The sequence below is a fragment of the Rattus norvegicus genome, chromosome 1 (assembly GCF_036323735.1).
Source record: "Rattus norvegicus strain BN/NHsdMcwi chromosome 1, GRCr8, whole genome shotgun sequence".
NCBI classification, from domain to species: domain Eukaryota; kingdom Metazoa; phylum Chordata; class Mammalia; order Rodentia; family Muridae; genus Rattus; species Rattus norvegicus.
Window position 1 is genome coordinate 235065736 of NC_086019.1, and position 19877 is coordinate 235085612.

The 19877-nt window shown below is 37.5% G+C and overlaps 1 protein-coding gene and 1 pseudogene across 11 annotated transcripts in view; one reads left to right on the top strand and one right to left on the bottom strand.

Moving 5' to 3' along the window:
• Window positions 1-19877, bottom strand: part of Rfx3 (regulatory factor X3) — a 259528-nt gene that overhangs the window by 202274 nt on the left and 37377 nt on the right. The gene's annotated exons all lie outside the window — the stretch shown is intronic.
• On the top strand, window positions 13506-14301 carry Thoc3-ps1 (THO complex 3, pseudogene 1; annotated as a pseudogene).

Sequence of the window (19877 nt, forward strand, 5' to 3'; positions counted from 1 at the left end):
CACTTCAACTCTGTGATTCCTCACAAGGACTAAATTAGAAGTCACCTGCACAGCAGTGAGATGGAGAGCTAGAGTATTTAATATGAGTTTTTCTCTAACTGCAACCATACATCTAACTCTAATAACCAATTTCCTCACCTACAGTTTAGACAAGTCTTCTGGGAGGCCCCTTTACCCTATAAAAAGAGAGTCTAATCTTCGAATCCTAAGAATTTCACCAAAGGGTTTGCATTCAGATAAGCAGATATGATTTCTACCCCAATCGCAGCAAGTCCTGAGCAGGCACTGCTGACTGAAGAAAGTCTCCAGACAAGGGGCGGAAACCAACCGTCACCGCCCCCGGGCCCGTACATCGGTGAAGACAGTAGTCTTCATCAGATGAAGAAATATAAGAATAAAATATAATACAGAACAATTAACATGGAATACATAACATGGCCATCACTGCTTTTCCTCTAATCTTACTCTGCCGTGAGAATCAGGGACGCAGCTCTGTCTTCCTGGCTCTCCTCTGTACTGCAGCACTCAGATGGGAGATGCTTCCCTTGCCTTCCTCTGAGGTAGTGACCTCAGCACTCATGATGCACCCATAACCACAGTTACAGTTTATCATTATTAAATAACCACTCACTGACAATATTGAAGGAAAGAATCTATTAAAATGTGTTTCGATTTCAAAACAGAGTAGTCCAAAGGAGTCCCACCAAGAATCCCACTTTTGCCTTCTAGTGTCCTGGAGGGAAAAAACCAATTTGCCAGCTTTGTTAGATTATAGAAGACACAGGCTAAAAACCAAAAAGTATTGAGAAGGTAGAAGGCTGCAAAGTTGAATCATATTACACTAATTTTACATCAAAATTCAAAGTTTTCTTATAATGAAATACAAATCAAATTTAATGGTTGAGTCAATAATTTCTTAAGAGAAAAAGTACTGTTATGCCTCAATAGATGACTATATGAAACTAACAAATCTGCTGAATGTGTCACCTACAGGTTTAACAGGCTAGTGAAGTAGTCTGCAGCCATTATCCTAACACGCTAGGTATCTCTAAATCTGATGGAACTATGTTTTTGAAAACCACAAAATGTATTTTTAAAGCTCAACCTTAGTGTTCTCAGCATTAAAATTGATACTGATAAACTAAAATCATGATAAAATGTTATCTGTATCATTTAGTCATTTCACTCTTTTATATCTTATGCTGAGGCAAGATTTCATAGACTCCTAGAACTCTTTACCTCCCTTCCCAAAGGCAAGCTTAGGGATGATATTAGGGAATGTGATAAAATTTGCAAACAATATTTTACATCACCAATTCCATTAGGATATACTAATTACAAGCCACCAGTAATCTGTACTAACACAAGCTCCAAGTACTTCGAACTCCTCACCACTCCCAAGGATGCATATTTGTTTCTACAGTGAGAAATGAAGGAGACTTATGATCATTCAATTTCTTAACAAAGAGTCTGCATGTACTGTATGTATAACAGAGAGCTATGCAGGTCTTTCAAAATCCCATTGCAGTCTGACTTTAATACATTTAATGTTCTCACAGATGACTTTTCCTTAAGACAACAGGTTATAAGATGACAGGTTATCAAAATTTATCAAATCCAGCATTTTTAGTTATAATATCCAGCTGAGATGTACAATTTCATTTTATTTCTTTCTCTTTATTATTTATTTAAAATATGCATTAAAGTAGCACCCCCATGGCTGCCATTAAGAGAGTAATTTGTTCCCTGGCTTTTAAAGTCATTCCATACAGTAAAGAAATGCAAATGCAGCTCATGGCGTGAGATACTTCATAAAACGTAGCCATGCAAAGTATCCACAATGCATTTAATGATTTAGTTACAGGTACTGATTCGTGTTATATCATTATGTAGGTGGTATTCACTTCAAAGAGAACATTAGCAAATTTAAACAGAAGAGAAAATTCAAGTTCATGACTATTATAAGAAGGAAAACGAAAAAGGATCTGTTTAAGCGCCTTATGAGATCCCATTTTGTGCAATTTAAAATTTTAGCATAGTTTTAGATGTTTGTTATTCTAATAAATGACATTCAATATTTATCAAAGCAAGGATATGCTAAAAGATTTGTAAGGTACAAAGCTTCTCCAAAATAAAGAATCAGATTCTCAACAAAACATAAACAAAATATAAGTAACAAGTGCTACAAAGCTCATGGTAAAGTTAAAGTTACAATACTTTTAATAGTATATTAAGAGAGCAAAACCCTGTTTGCATCTCACCAGCGTATTTTATTATTATTACAGTTTATCATTTTTATTCTCTTAACTCAAATTGACAACTCTCCATAAGGTCTTTAACAAACATTATCACAATAAAAAAAGAGCATTTTATCAACCTTATTCAAAATTTCATAAAATGTACTTTGGAGATATATATATATCGACCCATCCCACCAGGTCAAGTCCTAATTTAACGAACAATTGAAATGGATATAAAGTCTTCCCTTTGATGGTATTATTTAGAATAGTTTTAAACATAGGGGCTTTATTTTGGTTATTGTCCGTTTCTTCTGAGGTACCTCACCCTAAACTTAAACTTGCCATGTAGCTGAGGGGGACCCTGAACTTCTGATCCGTCCTTCTTCAACTTCCAAGTGCTGAATTACAGGTATGCACCACAACACTTACATCACCTAAGTACAGTAAATAGAATAGAGCATCAAACCTGTGTCGTGGGTATGGTAGGCACCAGGAGGAAAGGAAAATTTTTGTTCTGTTTGTTTTTATTTTTGAGACAGGCTAGAACTCACTATGTAGACCAGGCTGGCTTCCAATTCACAGAAATCTACCTATGCATCCTAAGTGTTAAGATTAAAAGCATGAGTCACCGTGCCTAGAAAGAAGGAATTTTCTGACTTTGTTATACAATAATATAAACAAGCCACCTCTTCTCAACCTCCAAGCTTACATAGGGCTCATCCTGTGCCTCCTGATGCACTCGGTGAGTCCTGAGGACTCACTTGCACCTTTTCCAGCCTCCAAGTTTGGAATGGGTCACACACCCCGTGTGTGCACTAGCCCCATCTGAAAAGTCTGCCTGAACCTAGCCCACCGAGGCAGCGTCCTCCCTCCCTGTGAGAACATCATGGACCTCACATTCACTACTTCCATGGAATCTGATGCGTTGCCTGGTTCCCTAGCTTACATCTTTCCAAATCACAAAACTTAGCACAGATCTTTGACATGGGTCATGTGGACTTTACTGTACCTGCCCCATTACCCATCAGCACACTTGGCCCCAGTCACAGATCCTACTTACCATCCCGGCCTGTCGAGTCCATGAAACCCCAACTCCCCATATTATCTCAGTCTTAGGCCTGGCCTTAGTCACACATGATATAGGTAGAGTTATCTGGTGAGAGCCTCATACCCCTTCCATGTGATCCCCACACTCCCAGGTACAGCTTGGGTAGCACAACTTGCACACCAGGCCACGTAAATCCAGCCTCTTATTGCCTCACCACTCTTACATACTTTACAATGGACTGGAGTTACTCATACCAGTAATTGAAAATCGACCCTGACTATCTAACTGACTAACTTACTAATTTTAAAAAACTGATCTAAAATAAACCAGTACTGGCCACAACAAGGACAAAAACCTCCACTCAAAAGAGTCATCCTAGAATATCACATCAGACTCACAACTAAAATATGTCCAGATCTCAATGCAAAAACCATAAACAATATGAGAGACAAAGACTTTATGTTCCCCTCCAAATCCACTAATCCTACAGAACTGTTCTTCAAGAAGAATTACCCAGATGAACCCAAGAATTTAAAGTCCAACCATAAACTTCATTAAGAATTTAGAGTTTAAGAAAAGTCAACTCAATTGGGAGAGTAAGGATGTCACCTAAGTGACATCCAAGGCAAGACAGATTGACTAAATGAGAAAAACAATTCAGGATTTGAAAACAATTCAAGAAAAAATAAATAAGTAGTATGAACACAAAAAATTCAAGACAAGACTAAAAATCTCAACAAACCTATTAGAAAATGCAGGAAAAAACCTTACAGGCATATTGGATTAAGTAGAAGATAGAATAATCAGGACTTGGAGATAACAAGAGCATTAAGCCACACAAGCAAGAATATGAAAAAAAAAATGGAAGCAAACAAATAAACATGCAGATACTGTGGAAAAATGTCAAACTATCAAGTTATAAATATATAAGAAGATATACTCATGAGACATCAGAAGCACTCCAAATAAATAAGACTAGGAAAAAAACTCTCCACAAGACACTAAAGTTACAACACTAAAAGTACAGAACAAAGAAAGAACTGAAAGCTGCAAGACAAAAATGCACAAGTCACGTGGGGAGGAAAACCAATAAGAGTAACAAATGTTTAGTAGACAGGAATAAATAATAAAAATCCAAGTGGAGACTAATGAAATAGAAACAAAGAAAGCTAAACGCTTATTTCTCCTTTTTTTCTTATTTTTTCCTTTTCTTTTTTTGGATATTTCCTATATTTGCATTTCAGATGTTATCCTCTTTTCTGGTTTCCATTCCTGAAACCCCCTATTCCATCTCCCAACCCCCTTCCTCCTGAGGGTACTCCTCAACCCACTCACCCACTCCCTCCTGCCTACCCACCCTGGCATTCCTCTACACTGGGGCATCTCTACCCCATCCTCTACCAAGGGCCTCTCCTCCCACTGATGTCCAATGAGGCCATCTTCTGCTACATATGTGGCTGGAGCCATGGTCACTCCATGTGTATTCTTTGGTTGGTGGTTTAGTCCCTGTGAGCTCTGGAGTGTCTGGCTAGTTGATATTGTTGTTCTTCCTATGGGGTTGCAAACCCCCTCAGCTAAAACAGTCCTTTCTCTAACTTCTCCACTGGGGACCATATTCTCAGTCCCTCGGTTGGCTGCAAGTATCCACCTCTGTATTTGTCATGCTCTGGTAGAGCCTCTCAGGAGACAGCTATATCAAGCTTCTGTCAGCAAGCGTTTCATGGCATCCCCAATAGTGTCTGGGTTTGGTGGCTGCATGTGGGATGGATCTTCATGTGTGGCAGTCTCTGGAGGGCCTTTCCCTCAGTCTCTGCTCCACACTTTGTCTCCGTACTTCCTCCTGTGAGTATTTTGTTCCCCCTTCTAAAAAGTACTAAAGCATCCACACTTTCGGCTTTTTTCTTCTTGAGCTTCATGCAATCTGTATATTGTATTTTGATTATTCTGAGCTTCTGGGCTAATATCCACTTATCAGTAAGTATCAGATGTGTTCTTTTGTGATTGGGTAACTTCACTCATGATGATATTTCCTATTTCCATCCATTTGCCTAAGAATGTCATTGTTTTTAATAGCTGAGTAGTACTCCACTGTGTAAATGTACCATATTATCTGAATCCATTCCTCTGATAAATAACATCTGGGTTCTTTCCAGCTTCTGACTATTATAAATAAGGCTGCTATGAACATAGTGGAGCTTGTGTCTTTGTTATATGTTGGAGCATCTTTTGGATATATGTCCAGGAGAGGTATAGCTGGGTCCTCAGGTAGTACTATGTCCAATTTTCTGAGGAACTGCCAGATTGATTTCTACAGTGGGTGTACGAGCTTGCAAAACCACCAACAATGGAGGAGTGTCCCTCTTCATCCACATCCTTGCCAGCATCTGTTGTCACCTGAGTTTTTGATCTCAGCCATTCTGACTAGTGTGAAGTGAAATCTCAGGGTTCTTTTGATTTGGAATTCCCTGATGACTAAGGATGTTGAACATTTCTTTAGGGGCTTTGTGGCCATTTGATATTCCTCGGTTAAGAATCCTTTGTATAGCTCTATACCTCATTTTTAATAGGGTTATTTGATTCTCTGATTTCTTTGTGTGTATCGGGTGTAGGATTGGTAAAGATTTTTTTCCCCAACCTGTTGGTTGCCATTTGTCCTATTGACAGTGTCCTTGAACTTACAGAAGCTTTGCAAATTTAAGATTTTAAGGGTTGGGGATTTAGCTCAGTGGTAGAGAGCTTGCCTAGCAAGTGCAAGGCCCTGGGTTCGGTCCCCAGCTCCGAAAGAAAAGAAAAAAAAAAGATTTTAAGATCAATTTTCTTGATCTTTGAGCATAAGCTATTGCTGTTCTGTTCAGGAAATGTTCCTTTATGCCCATGTGTTCGAGGCACTTCCCCACATTCTCTTCTATTAGTTTCAGTCTATCTGGTTTTATGTGGAGGTCCTTGTTTCACTTGATCTTGAGTTTTGTACAAGGTGATAAGAATGAATCAATTTGCATTCTTCTACAAGCTGACCACCAGTTGAACCAGCACCATTTGATGAAAATGATGTCTTTTTTCACTGGATTGTTTTAGTTCCTTTGTCAGAGATCAAGTGACCATAAGTGTGTGGGTTCATTTCTGGGTCTTCAATTCTATTCCATTGATCTACCTGCCTGTGTCTGTACCAATACCACGCAGGACCCAAATTAACAAATCAGTGTTGAACAAGAAACTATTACAATAGATACAAAAAGAAACATTCAGCAATTACAAGGGCATTCTTTATAAGCCTGTATTCCAATAAATTATAAAAGAACCAGACAAGTTTTTCTATTACTCTAAACCACCAAAGATACACTAAGAAGTGATCAACAACATAGACAGACCCAAAACAAATACAAAAATCAAAATGTAGTAAAAATCTTTCTGACTAAGAGCAGACCAGGCCTAAAAAACTCACAGCAAAATTCTACAAGATTCTTACAGATCTACAACCAATATTTCTTAAATTATTTAAAAAAAGAAAACAGAAACAAAAGCAGCTCTTTCAAACTACTTCTATGAAGCCAGTATCACTGGAATACCAAAACAAGTAAAAGATACAATAAAAGAAATGACAAGAGAATGGGGAAAAAGTGATACAAACAGAAAATAACTAAATTGTCCCCATTTGCAGATATTATACTACTGTGTAAAGAGACACCAAAAGTCCACCAGACAAAGTCTGGAAATGGTCAATATTTCAACAAAGTATATATGTGTATATATGTATACACACACACACACACACACACACACACACACACACAAAACATAGACCCAAAACAAATATGAAAATCAAAATGTAGTGAATATCCTTCTGACTAAAAGCAAAGACCAGGCCTAAAAAAAACTCAAAAACTCACAACAAAATTCTACAAGATTCTTACAGATCTACAACCAATATTTCTTAAATTATTAAATATATATACATACACACACACACATATATATATATATGAAACTTTTGCCTGAGAGTGTGTGTGAAATCCTGAGAAAAAAAACAATGCTATGTGTGTCATTATTCCAGATTTCAAACTATATTACAGAGTTACAGCAATAAAAATAGCATGGTAAAGATATAAAAGGTGTCAAGAACAATGAAAAGAGAAGACAAAATATTAAGTACACATAATTGCATCCATAAGTTCATTAATATATACCATTCAGTATACAAAATAAAACAGAAATAAACTTTTTTAAAATATATAACTCTATTATAAATTTTTAAAACAATAGTGTGACACACTAAAGAATGTCTAAGTAAATCAAAAAATATATCATTTCCAGGGTCATCACATGCCATCCTGTGAAAAGGAAACATATCTATAGTAAATGAAATAGTAACAACCATAAATTTTTATATGAAACTTGGTGGCATAGGCCTGTAATGCCATTTACTCATGAAGGTGAGGCAAGAGGCTTACCATTTGGAGGCCTTCTTGGGCTACAGAATGAGTTCAAGGGCAGTCTGAAAAACTCTGTATAAAGGTAAAGCATAACAAAGGGCTTTATGTCAGACCGGACTGTAGAACACTGCCTAGTGTATATGAGAGCCTTGGGTGGAGTCCTAAGACAAGCAACTTAATCGCACATTCGGCCTCCTGAGCAGCTGCGACTAGACACACAAAAACCCATGTTCAGATACGTTGATTAGGACTATGTTAAATGATTAAATGATTTACATACTTGTCAAAAATCATATATATATATATTATTGGTAAATTACATTATGAGTAAATTATAGGTAATAAAATGAATGAATAAAATACAGCGTTGTTATGGATTTCTTTTATAAATTGCAGCACTTAGAGGCTAAGGCTGGAGAATTATGATTTTGTAGTCAGTCTAGGCTACAATTTGAAACTAGTCTCAACTAACTAGTTAAAAGCAATTAAATATATGATAAAGACATATACATTGGTGGGAATGCCTGATAATTCACCTATTGAAGAAACAATTGCAATTTGTTTGAGAATAAGTAAAAATACAATTTTTTCACTGTGTACCAGTGAGACAGTCTCTCTCTTACCTCTACCATCTCTAACACCTTTTTACGCTGTATTTGTTGACAATGAGCTATGTTATATATAAAAGCTTGGCTGCTAATTAAATGAACGGGGAGCTTCAATGAAATATACGATGAAAATAACCTTTGGGTGATTCTTCTCCCAAGACTTTTCTCAAAGGCCTGAAATTTGAATTCTTCAGCTCTATAAATCAGAACACCACTGCTTCACCAGCAGGTTAATACCCTAACAATCTGACAATTCTTATCCAACGTTTATATTGAAGCAAATACAAAAACAACAACGGGGGCTGGAGAGATGGCTCAGCGGTTAAGAGCACTGACTGCTCTTCCAGAGGTCCTGAGTTCAAATCCCAGCAACCACATGGTGGCTCACAACCATCTGTAATGAGATCTGATGCCCTCTTCTGGTGGGTCTGGAGACAGCTACAGTGTACTTATATTCAATAAATAAATAAAATCTTAAAAAAACAACAACAACAACAACAAAAAACCAACTCAATAAATATATCCTTAGGTAGTAACCACTAACGCAAAAGTATTATGCTATTCTCCAGGAGCTTGATTACAAAGAGAGGGCATGTTCAGGACCCTGTCCTTGGTAATAAAAGATGTCATATACAGCAAAACAGAGTGGCAAGATAGGGGGGAAAAATAAATTAAATTAGGAGGAAGACTTGACTACTTTTGAACAACAGAGTTTGAGAAAGATGAAAACCACCTTTGTTTTCTTTCTACTGCTGTGATCAACCATCATGACCAAAAGGAACTTAGGGAGGAATCTGGCTACTTGGTTTATACTACCACATTACTGCCCAACATTAAAGGAAGACAAGAGGTGAAGCAGACACTGTGGAGGAATGCTGCTTGCCTGCTTGCTCTTCTTTATTTGCTCAGCCTGATTTCTTATACAAGACCACCTGCTCAGGAGTTGCCCTGACCTCAGTGTGCTGGGTCTCCTACAGCAAGCATCAATTAAGATTGGCCCCCCAACAGGGACAAAGTTGACAGAATATTTTAGTGGCTGCTTTTAATGGGTGGTAATCTGACATGGTCATCTTTTCAACTGAGGCTCCGTCTCCCAGCACAAGCACATGTGCAGAAGCAAAGAGCAAGACGGTAGCAGAGGTGAGAAAGCAGAACAACCCTCTTCAATGGAAAGATGAAGGTGCTTACTTGAACTAGAAAACTAGCGAAAAGAACAAAAAGTTTTAAATGTAAGATTCATAAAGTAGCTCTTGGCATATAATAATAGAGGACATGGTGCTGTTTTAAAAGATATCCTAAATTTAAACTGTTGGCATTTTATTCTGTAGCAGAAAAACTCAAGAGTTTTACATAGCTAATAGCAGTTCTACACATCAACAAATAATTATTACAACAAATACTCTCTCAAAGTGGGAAACAAGCCAGGAGTACACTTGCTATGGCCATAGAAGCAGAACTAGGAACAGACTCTACGTTTTTCTAATCCTGGTCCAGCACTTTTTCCCTTTCTCTCCATTAGCATACCCCTCAACGTTTTCCTTCTCTGAAGCAAGCAAAACTTAGGTTGCTAGCTTTCTACTCAATGTGTGACATGATAAACAATGCTTTATCAAATGCATGTGTCCAACTTATAAGGTCTGGACTGCGAGTCAGCAGACATGAAGAAAGCAAATCTAGCATTGTACTATAATGTTCATGGGTGGCCGCTTAAAGAATAAACAAGAAGGCTTATATAAAACTTTATGGGATATCTTTTATGAAAATGCAAAGACATTCAGAGTTAAGAACCAAAATATCAAAAAATAGAGCTAATTTCTTAGAGAAAGTTTTTTATTATAATCCAATTATTTCATAAATGTATAGTTATCACATTAAATAGCATAGCAGTCTCTTCAATTAAAAAATTAAACCAGCCTAAAATTTATTGCCATCTTCTGGAGTTTTATTACAGTTTCCTGTAACTCTCTATATCCAGAACTCTAAAACCACTTCCTTCCATCTGTCAGAGTTATTCACATTCATAAAACACAGTAAGAATTTATTTCCACTTCCTAAAAACACCTAGAGCAATTGGTTTATATAAATCTAAAGTACTAAATGTGTGTTATTCAAGCTTATCACTGAATTAAAGCTTTCCTTCAGGGGATCAGGGTTATCTGTCAACCACAAGTAAGTGACTAATCTTGCGATTGCACGGAAAGACTTTCGATGTTGAAATTATTTTAAAATTTATGATCATGAGTCTGCCTTAACTATTTAGAAGTATTTCTCAAGCAGACTTCTATTTATGACTTCCTCCTAAGGCTCTAGAAATATCCACACATCTATGATGTTATTTTTTGAAGAAAATGTTGGATGAGTTGCCTTTTTAACAAATATAAATGAAGATATCCAACGAATGAAGTAATCTTCCAAAGACAACAATCATGAAAGATTAAAAAATAATAAAGTAAAGAACAGAAGCCAGTGCTACACTTCAGACTGGCCAGCAGAGGCTGCCAGTAGCCAAGGACACTGGGCTTCTCCCTACCTCAGACAGACAGTGCCCAGTAAGAAGCACTGCTATGATACGCTGTGAAGGCCAGCATCGTAACCACAACACCGGGATTTATACAGCAGCGGTCTTCTCACCTGAATATCCTACTCATACAACCAAAAAGAAAAGACAATTTTGAATATTTTCAAGCATGATCGCTTAGCTGTTACCAACAGAAACCACCAACCATATACGATTATTGTTCCAGAAATAAATTTATTTACATGGGAAGAATGAGTATTTTCATTAGAGAATATATCAATGCATGGTCCTAAAATCCTTCATTGAATAGATGCCTCTCCTCTGCTCAGTTAAATAATGACTCAGTTGCAGATGAAGAAATTTTCAGTTACTGATAAACCATAATTTGACATAGAATTTGGACCGATCTTGAGCTACAATATACTTACATGTGATATACTACTAATATACTTAAATTTTTCATGTGCATTCGTCATGTAAGACTGTCTATCTGTGCCCTTTACCTAGAGCCAAGGAACAAGTGATACCTAAATACACCAAGTGACAATCCCTTCCCAAAAGTCATTTCATGATCTGCTCTATGGTTTTAAAAATTATGTATGTGTCTGGCCCCCTTGGGCTGCACAGCACTGCTCTTTCTTATATAAAGAAAGTTTCTGTCAATCTCTACACCCTTTTGCCACACAAACATGTGCTCAGCTTTCACTTGCAACTCCTCTGTATGTAACGTAGGCAGCTTATTTAGCACTGACCTTAAAGAACTGCAGAAGTTAAATACATACATTATTGTTACAATGACAGAGAAGGCAATGAACTACATGCAGCTCCATCTGCTTTCTTTGTTAAAGAAGAAAAAGCCAATTATCTGTAGCTGTCATCCATGAAAACCCAGACCTATTTAAGTCAATATTAGCCTTGCACAACTGAAAACATTTATATTATTTTTACCTGGGGTTTTTTTTACAAGAAAACTCATAATTTCACTATAAAATATTAAACATTTTAAAGAACAAAGTAACAGTAGAATATTAGAATTACACACTTTTATAACAACTCACTCATTTAATATTTCAGAAAAACTGCCTACCATTTTTGTGATATTCATTTTGTAACTAGTAGAGGCAAAACTTAGGCATCTCTATATAAATTCATTCAAAAGCATCCAAGTAAAAGCCCATTCTGTTGACCAACAAGAGTGAGATTCTATACCTCTACTTAACAAAAAGAAAGGAAAATAAAGTCAAAAGTTGAAATGTTACAGAAAATCCCCCTCCTCATGGACTCCTGTGCATATACTGCAGTCTATCCACCAATCTTCCATTTTCTTGTCTACTCTCATTCCAACACAAGCAAACTAATCAACTAATTCATTTTGATATTTTTTAAACTTTAAGAGCATATCAAATGAAGAAAGGGTTTTGTAAAATCAATCAGAGTCAATATCCCACAGAACTGGGACCAGAAAGGTAGTGCCACAGGTAACGATGCAGCTGCTCAAGCCTGCTACCAAATGGAGCTTACGTAGGAAGCTGGATGATGTTTCTCTCTCTAACCCCATTCTACAATGTACGCAAAGGTGAGTGCTCATAATTATGAATATAAACATTCTCTGATTTTTGTTTGTGTTCAGGTTTTAAACACTGATCTGTTTATTTTTTCCACAGGAACTCTTCTATTGGAAGTACAATCTATTTTATAATTCCACATTAAAGGTGTATCTTACTTTCTAATAAATGTTAAAATAAATGAAACTTTTAATTATAAGAACATTAACAAAGATATAATCGAATATACAAAATCAACAATGTGAGCCAAAGTTGACACACAAAAGATTATGGTGTTAAAATTACAGCTCTCTATTCGTGATCCTAACCCTGCTTCAGGAGAGACACTGGAAACTTCATTTGACCTAAACATCAAGACTGTGACTTTCCTCAGGCCCCCTCTCCAATCTTGACGAAGCACCATTATATTCTCACATCTCAAATTTGTTAGGAAAGGTAAAGAATATATCAGTATAACAAAAAATTAAGGAAATCCTAGATCCAAAGCACATGTTAAAATGGATTATCGGTTCCGTTAAGGACTACACACAGGCAGGTAAGGAAAGATGGGTAAGTGGTCACAATACACCAAACACTAAGTCAGTTCCCACTGTCACACACTAGGAACTGACAGAATCAAATGTCCACCTCAACTTCTGAGAACACAACCAACAAGCCTGTACTGCCAGCAGAGCGTGAACACTTCCCAGTTCTCGTGAGTACTGTCTCCATCTGTATAAAAACAGCGGAATGACAAGCGACAGCAACCTCTTACAACTGTCCATCTTACATGGCTGGTTACGGCATTTGGTAAGACGGCTCCGCAGCCTTCGCCATTCGCCCCAGCTCTACAGGCCCTGCACTTAAGGAACAGTGGTCCCCGGTGGACACAGGAGTTCTTCTGAAGCCTCCACAGAGGTGGATGAGTTCTTCCCAAAGTGGGTGTAGCCTAGAGCTACAGTGGCTTTCACTCAGCTTGGGATTCTTTGACAAAACTGCTTTTCTCTCTCTCTCTTTTTTTTTTTTTCTTTTCTTTTTTTTTCGGAGCTGGGGACCGAACCCAGGGCCTTGCGCTTCCTAGGCAAGCGCTCTACCACTGAGCTAAATCCCCAACCCCTTTGACAAAACTGCTAAGGTCTTCCTGCTGAAGGAGCACCTTCTGATCAAAGAAAAAAGCTACAGGGGTTGTGGAGATGGTATGATTCCATTTTCTTGGCATCCAAGTAACCCTGATCCCTTCGTCACTGGGTATGGAGATGAAGTCATTCCTGTGTGGGATATGAGGACTACAAATGTACCAACACAAAACTTTAAAGAAAACATTAATATCTGCGGGAGTCCCATTGGGGACACCATAGCTATAGGCATCAAGGATGATGTTGCAACCTTTACTGATGCCAAGACATACGATTCCAAAGCAGAGACACTGAGTTTGAAGTCAACAATATTTCTGGAACGATAATGATATGTTCCCCCTGACAAACAGCTATGGTTCTATCAACATTCTCAGCTACACAGAACTTATGAATGTACAGAGTATCTATGCCATCCTTCTAATCTCATCAGTATCAATTTTAACCCCATAGTGAAATTTACTAATGAGTTACAGGTGCTTTGGTCAGCTTCAAGGATATGGATGAGGTACTGTGTGGAAAATGTTTTACAGAAATGTTCATTCTCTGAGAAAACCTCAGTTTTAGCCACAATATGAAAATGCTGGCATCGGCGTCAGAGGATCACATTAACATAGCTCACATGTAGACAGAAATTGGAAGGTACAGGGTGAGCCTCAGGCCTGCACTATGACTTCGCATCCCATAGGTTTCCGCTGGCACTAGCCTGTGATGATGGAACAGATGACAGTAGTCAGGAAGCTGGTGCTGTGACCCTTTGGGCTTCCTAAGGATTCCTAAAAGGAAAACCTGACAGAAGAGAAGGCAGCCTGCCATAATTCCCCTCCACTCTTCCAGGGCTTGTTTCTTCTTTTTTAATTTGACTATAAGTTCTAAAACTCAAAAATCTTTGGTCAATGTGCCCATACCTTATCACTTTGTGGTGATTATGGTTAAGCCAACCTTGCAAGAAACTAACTCTACCACCAATCTACATCCCAAATGCCTTCTTGTTTTTTTTATTATATTATTATTACTTTGGTATGTGCATATTAACTGTTTCCATCTCCCTACACACACACACACACACACACACACACACACACACACACACACACACACACACACACACAATTAGCTAAAAGTACTCTACAAGGACAGGTCATAACCTCAGCACAGCATGTCTTTCGGGAGTCTCCTGTCTTTATGATTTTCTATGTATGGCTGTGCTTACAGAATATATGACTGCTTGAGCAACACCTAACTTGAAGAGAGGATAAATGGTGGTGACTTTTTTAAATAATTAGAAACACACACACACACACACACACACACACACATATATATATATAATATATTTGAAATTTAATCATTTAATAAACCTACGTTTTAATATGAGACTTCTAGGAGTTTTAAATTGAAAATATTACCATTCTATTTTTATCACAGAGAAATACTGCAATTTTGTATTTTTTTTAATCTGAGTATAGATTAAAATTATAATTCAGATTAGTATTTCAACGAAGAACTTTCAGAATCCTTTAAAGTCATTAGTTTAAATGGTGTGGGTAAGCCTAACCTTATTGTATACGGATTTGAATGTAACAAATTATAAAAAACAATGAGATAAATTGTAAAATATAAAAATAAGAAATACAAAATAGGGTTAAAACTAATATAAACTAGAATAGACAAAGTTGGGAGGTAAATAGAAATATATGAATAAGAGTCCACATGAATGACTTCATGCTCAAGCTCCCAGAATGGCAAAAAGTAAAAGGGGATAAATCAGGTTACTAACTCTTCTCTAGTTAGGTTTAGATAAAACCTCATTCTGATATATCAGTTTACTAACTCCTCTTCTCTAATTTGGATAAATCCTCATTATCTTGCCCAGGAGAGCCTGGAACTTGCTAACTAGCCCAGACTAGACTAGCCTTGACCTCATAATTCTGCCTCAGTTTTGTATTACAGCCATGGACCAACATACTTAGCTTACTTTTTATAAAGAAAAACCCATGGCAAGGCTGGAAAGATGGCTGAACATGTAAAGGTACTTGCTTCCAGAACTGAATTTAAATTCCCAGGATTAATATGTTGGAACTAAAAACCAATTCCTGCAGGTTGACCTCTTGGCTCTAAAAGTACCCTAACATAAGTAAGCTTGCACACACACACACATACACACACACACACAAATACATACATACATATACATATACATACATACATATACATATATATACATATACATATATATACATACATATATATATATATATATATATATATATATATATCACATGAAACTTTGTTTTCCAAAAACATTACCTGCAGAGATGGTTCAGAGATGACTCAGGTTTAGTTCCCAGTGCAAATACTCATAGGCTTACAATTGCCTGTAACTCCAGGTCCTGGGATCCAACATGTTTTCTGACTTCCACAAGCAACAGGCATGCATTCAGTATGCCTAACATACATTCAGGCAAAACACTCATATACATAAAGTAAACAATTATTTTTAAAAAGACATATACCCAAATATTTCCATATTCTATCACAGAGATTTATGAATTGCTGCTCTATTCACAATAACAATGAAACACTAACAGCCTAGACATCCATCAACAGACAAATAATGAAATTGTACATAAACACTGTGGGAAGGGGTTGGGGATTTAGCTCAGTGGTAGAGCACTTGCCTAGGAAGCGCAAGGCCCTGGGTTCGGTCCCCAGCTCCGAAAAAAAGAACAAAAAAAAAAAAAAAAAAACACTGTGGGATATTATTCAGCTATAAAGGGAAATAAAATCTGCAGAAAAATGGATGAACCTAGAAAATACATCAATGGAAGTGATCCAAACTCAGGAAGAAGCAAGCCACATGCTCTCCCTCACTTGTGTTGTCTATGTGCGTGTGTCCGTACACAGCACATTTGAGGATGCAGTATAACATTTAGAAAGAAGACCAGGAGAAGGTAATGCTTAGTGGTGAGACAGGAGAGAATGCAGGCAAGAGAGTATGAGTCATGGAAGAGGATATAAAGTTAATGAACTTCTGGTTTTGACTCCATTGGATGTTTTTCTTTTTGGTGAATACATATTCACCTTTCCGTGCATTGATGCAGCACTGTGACAGTCCTTTGAGACAGTGGTTATAAAGGTGAGCATACGTACTTTTTAGTTTCACTGACCATTAGAACAACAGACATGTGGGACACTGTTCATATATTAAACATCACTGTTTAAACAGTACCAAATGATAATCACTGTATCACATGTCCTTAACTTTTCCTCAGAATAATCTCAAAATATAACAAGGCTATTATTATTATTGTTGTTGTTGTTATTGCTATTTGTTCAGGTCTTATTTTCAAAAACTAAAATCTTGAACATTTACATTACATGTTCAATATTCCTTACAGATGGCAAGGCTAAGTCTTAGACACAGGTCTCTTAATTCCAAGTCTAGTGTGTCTTTTGATCATGTAGTCTAGGTGATGATAAGGAAGACTTCTTCAACTTTTTAATCACTTCTATGCCTACCCCATGTAACCTGAGCTATCCCTGTCTGAAATTCTTTAAGAGTGACTAAGCTTGTAGAGGTGCTGTGATTGTGATTATGTACGATAGACCACCTTATGTATCTATTGTAAAATTGTTTTCTAAGAACGTTTGTGTAACACCGCCAAGAAAATCCTCATTCACATTGTGAATGGTCAAAAATAAAGTTTTTGTGCTGTAAAATAGCTGAACGGGTAAAGGTCCCTTGCAATGGAAGCTGGCTAACCCAAGTTCAATCCCATGAACCCATATAAAGGTGGAAGGAAAGAAACAGAACCCACAAAGTTTTTCTATGATCTCTACATGTATACCCTGGAACACATGCAAACATTACTTGCACACATACACACAAACACACACAATAAAAACACTTTTTTACAATAAGAATTAAATTTCTGCTTTTCAGAAAACCCTCCTAAAATCACAAAAGAAAAACAGACACTAAAAAGAGATGCATAATATGCAGGTTTATATAATTATAAATCAGACATCCCCTTGCTCACATAATTTAACAATATCACAGGATTATCTGCCAATTCTTCAGAACCTATCTACTAAGTTTATAATGATTACTGAAGGCCAGAATAATTGCATGTCATAAACCCTGCTTCTTGCCCTTTCACTACACCCTACTCTAAACTGTGGAGTAAAGACACGGCTTCTGTGCTTCTGACTGACTCACACCAAAGGGCACTGGCTGGCCATGAGGCCTGATGAAATCCTGGGACACAGAAGGGTCTTTTTTCTTTGCGACTTTATCAAATGTAGAGCAGGCAATTTATTTTGAGCCAGGAAAATAAAATATAATCTTGGGCCATCTGGTTCTGTAACACTCTATATTTGTTTAGAAAGGTCACTGTTGTCAAGTTATTGAATGTTATCTCTGGAATTGACAGGAAGAAAGAAGGTTTTTGAAAGCAAGCCAGGAATACTAAAGCACCGGATATTAATGTGTAAAATTGTAAAGAAGTATTTAAAAGGTTGGACTTCAGTGATAAACAGACCACAGTTCAAATCCAAGCTTCACCTCCTTGAAATGACCTGAGGCAACCACCAGATCTCTTAATTCAATGTTCCCATCTATGAAATCTAAACAACAGTACTCTGGTGGACAGATACAGATACACAGACACACAAAGTATACAGACACAAGCATACACACACAAGCATACACATAACTAGCTCAGAGTTACTACTCAAACTATAATCATTATTAATTTCAATATGACTCTTGTAATTTTCATTAGTTTTCTACGACACTTACTTTATTTATAGTGTGTGTGTGTGTGTGTGTGTGTGTGTGTGGGTGTGGGTGTGGGTGTGGGTGTGGGTGTGTGTGTGTGCACGCACGTGCGCCCATGTCTCAGTTATGTATTGTCCATTTGATACATCTGAGTCATCTAAGAAAGTCTTAGTTAATGGATTGACTCAGACTGGCCTAAGGGCATGTCATTAGTAAACTGTCTTAATTTTAACTAATATACTAGTGTCTCTAGTGGATTGTCTTAATTTTAACTGCTATAGGAAGCCCAGCTCACTGTGGCTGTACCAATCCTAGACAGGTGGTCCTGAACAGTTAAGCAACCAAGCTACCTATGAGCCAGAGAGCAGAGAGCTGTTACTCCAGGGTTCCTGTTTCAAGTTCTAGATTGAGTTCCCACCCTGACTTCCCTCACTGAGGGATTGTGTCCTACAAGTATTAGCCAAATAAACCCTTTCCTCCCCTAAGTCTGTGTTTTATCAGAGCACAACACTAAGCTGGAACACCAAGTGTATGCATAGAAGTTGGCGGACGACACACAGGAGTCTGGTCTCCTTCTAAACCATGGAGTCCTGGGATCAAATATAAGCGTGTCTGGCTTGGCAGCAAGCACCCTCACCTGCTGCGCCAGCTCGCCAGCCTGACATGTCTGATGCTAAATTTTTATTACTGTTATAAACACTTCTCCAGAGAGCAAAATAGAATTCAAATAGAAAATCATGGCTTATGCTTTTTGAATACAATCATATGGGTTTGGAGGCTATGCCCGATAAAACATACAATCAAACAAACAAAAAAAAAAAACCACTTTCTTTTTAAAATAGGAAAAGAAAAAAAGCAGCTCTATAAAAACTCCATCCAACAATTTTCCTGTTGGCAAAGAACATTATTTTCAACTCAACAGGCCAATTTATGACTCTTAGAGGTGAGCCAATGCTTTTCTTGCACGTTAGTGCATAGGATCCCCACACACAACTGTTTCCCCAACATCAAAGCAAGCTTGAGAGCTGGGCAAAGGCTGCACTCCTGGGCCAGTAATTATCAGCGGCTACAAAGTCCCCTGCTTGGACTTCTAATACTTCTCCCCATGCACTGTTAGGTTCTCTAATTCCTCCGTGATACTAAGGATTACTAAAAGCAGGTTTCAATCCCTGGAACCTTATAACAAATATGTAAAACACATGAACTGATGCACTGGACTAGACAAATAAACAAAAGAAACGCACAGGCAAAGAAATGCAAAGAAAGACACAGGTGAAGAGCAACTGATCAAACTTCATCTACCCAGCATAGTGCATAACCGCACACCCACACTTCCTGTCTTGAACACCACACTGGCACAGCACAGGGATTTCAGACCCTTCTTCAGTTAGCACCTCACTTTGGATCTCAAATGTTCACATGAGTGTTCAAGCTGAATAGTAGTGTTCACTCCTAAACCTTTGAGAACCTTACTTTATAAATTCTTACCTTTCTTGGACAGATTCAAAAAACAAACATAAAACTAGACTTCTTATAAGCACAGATGACTGTAGATCTTTTTGGAATTACAGTA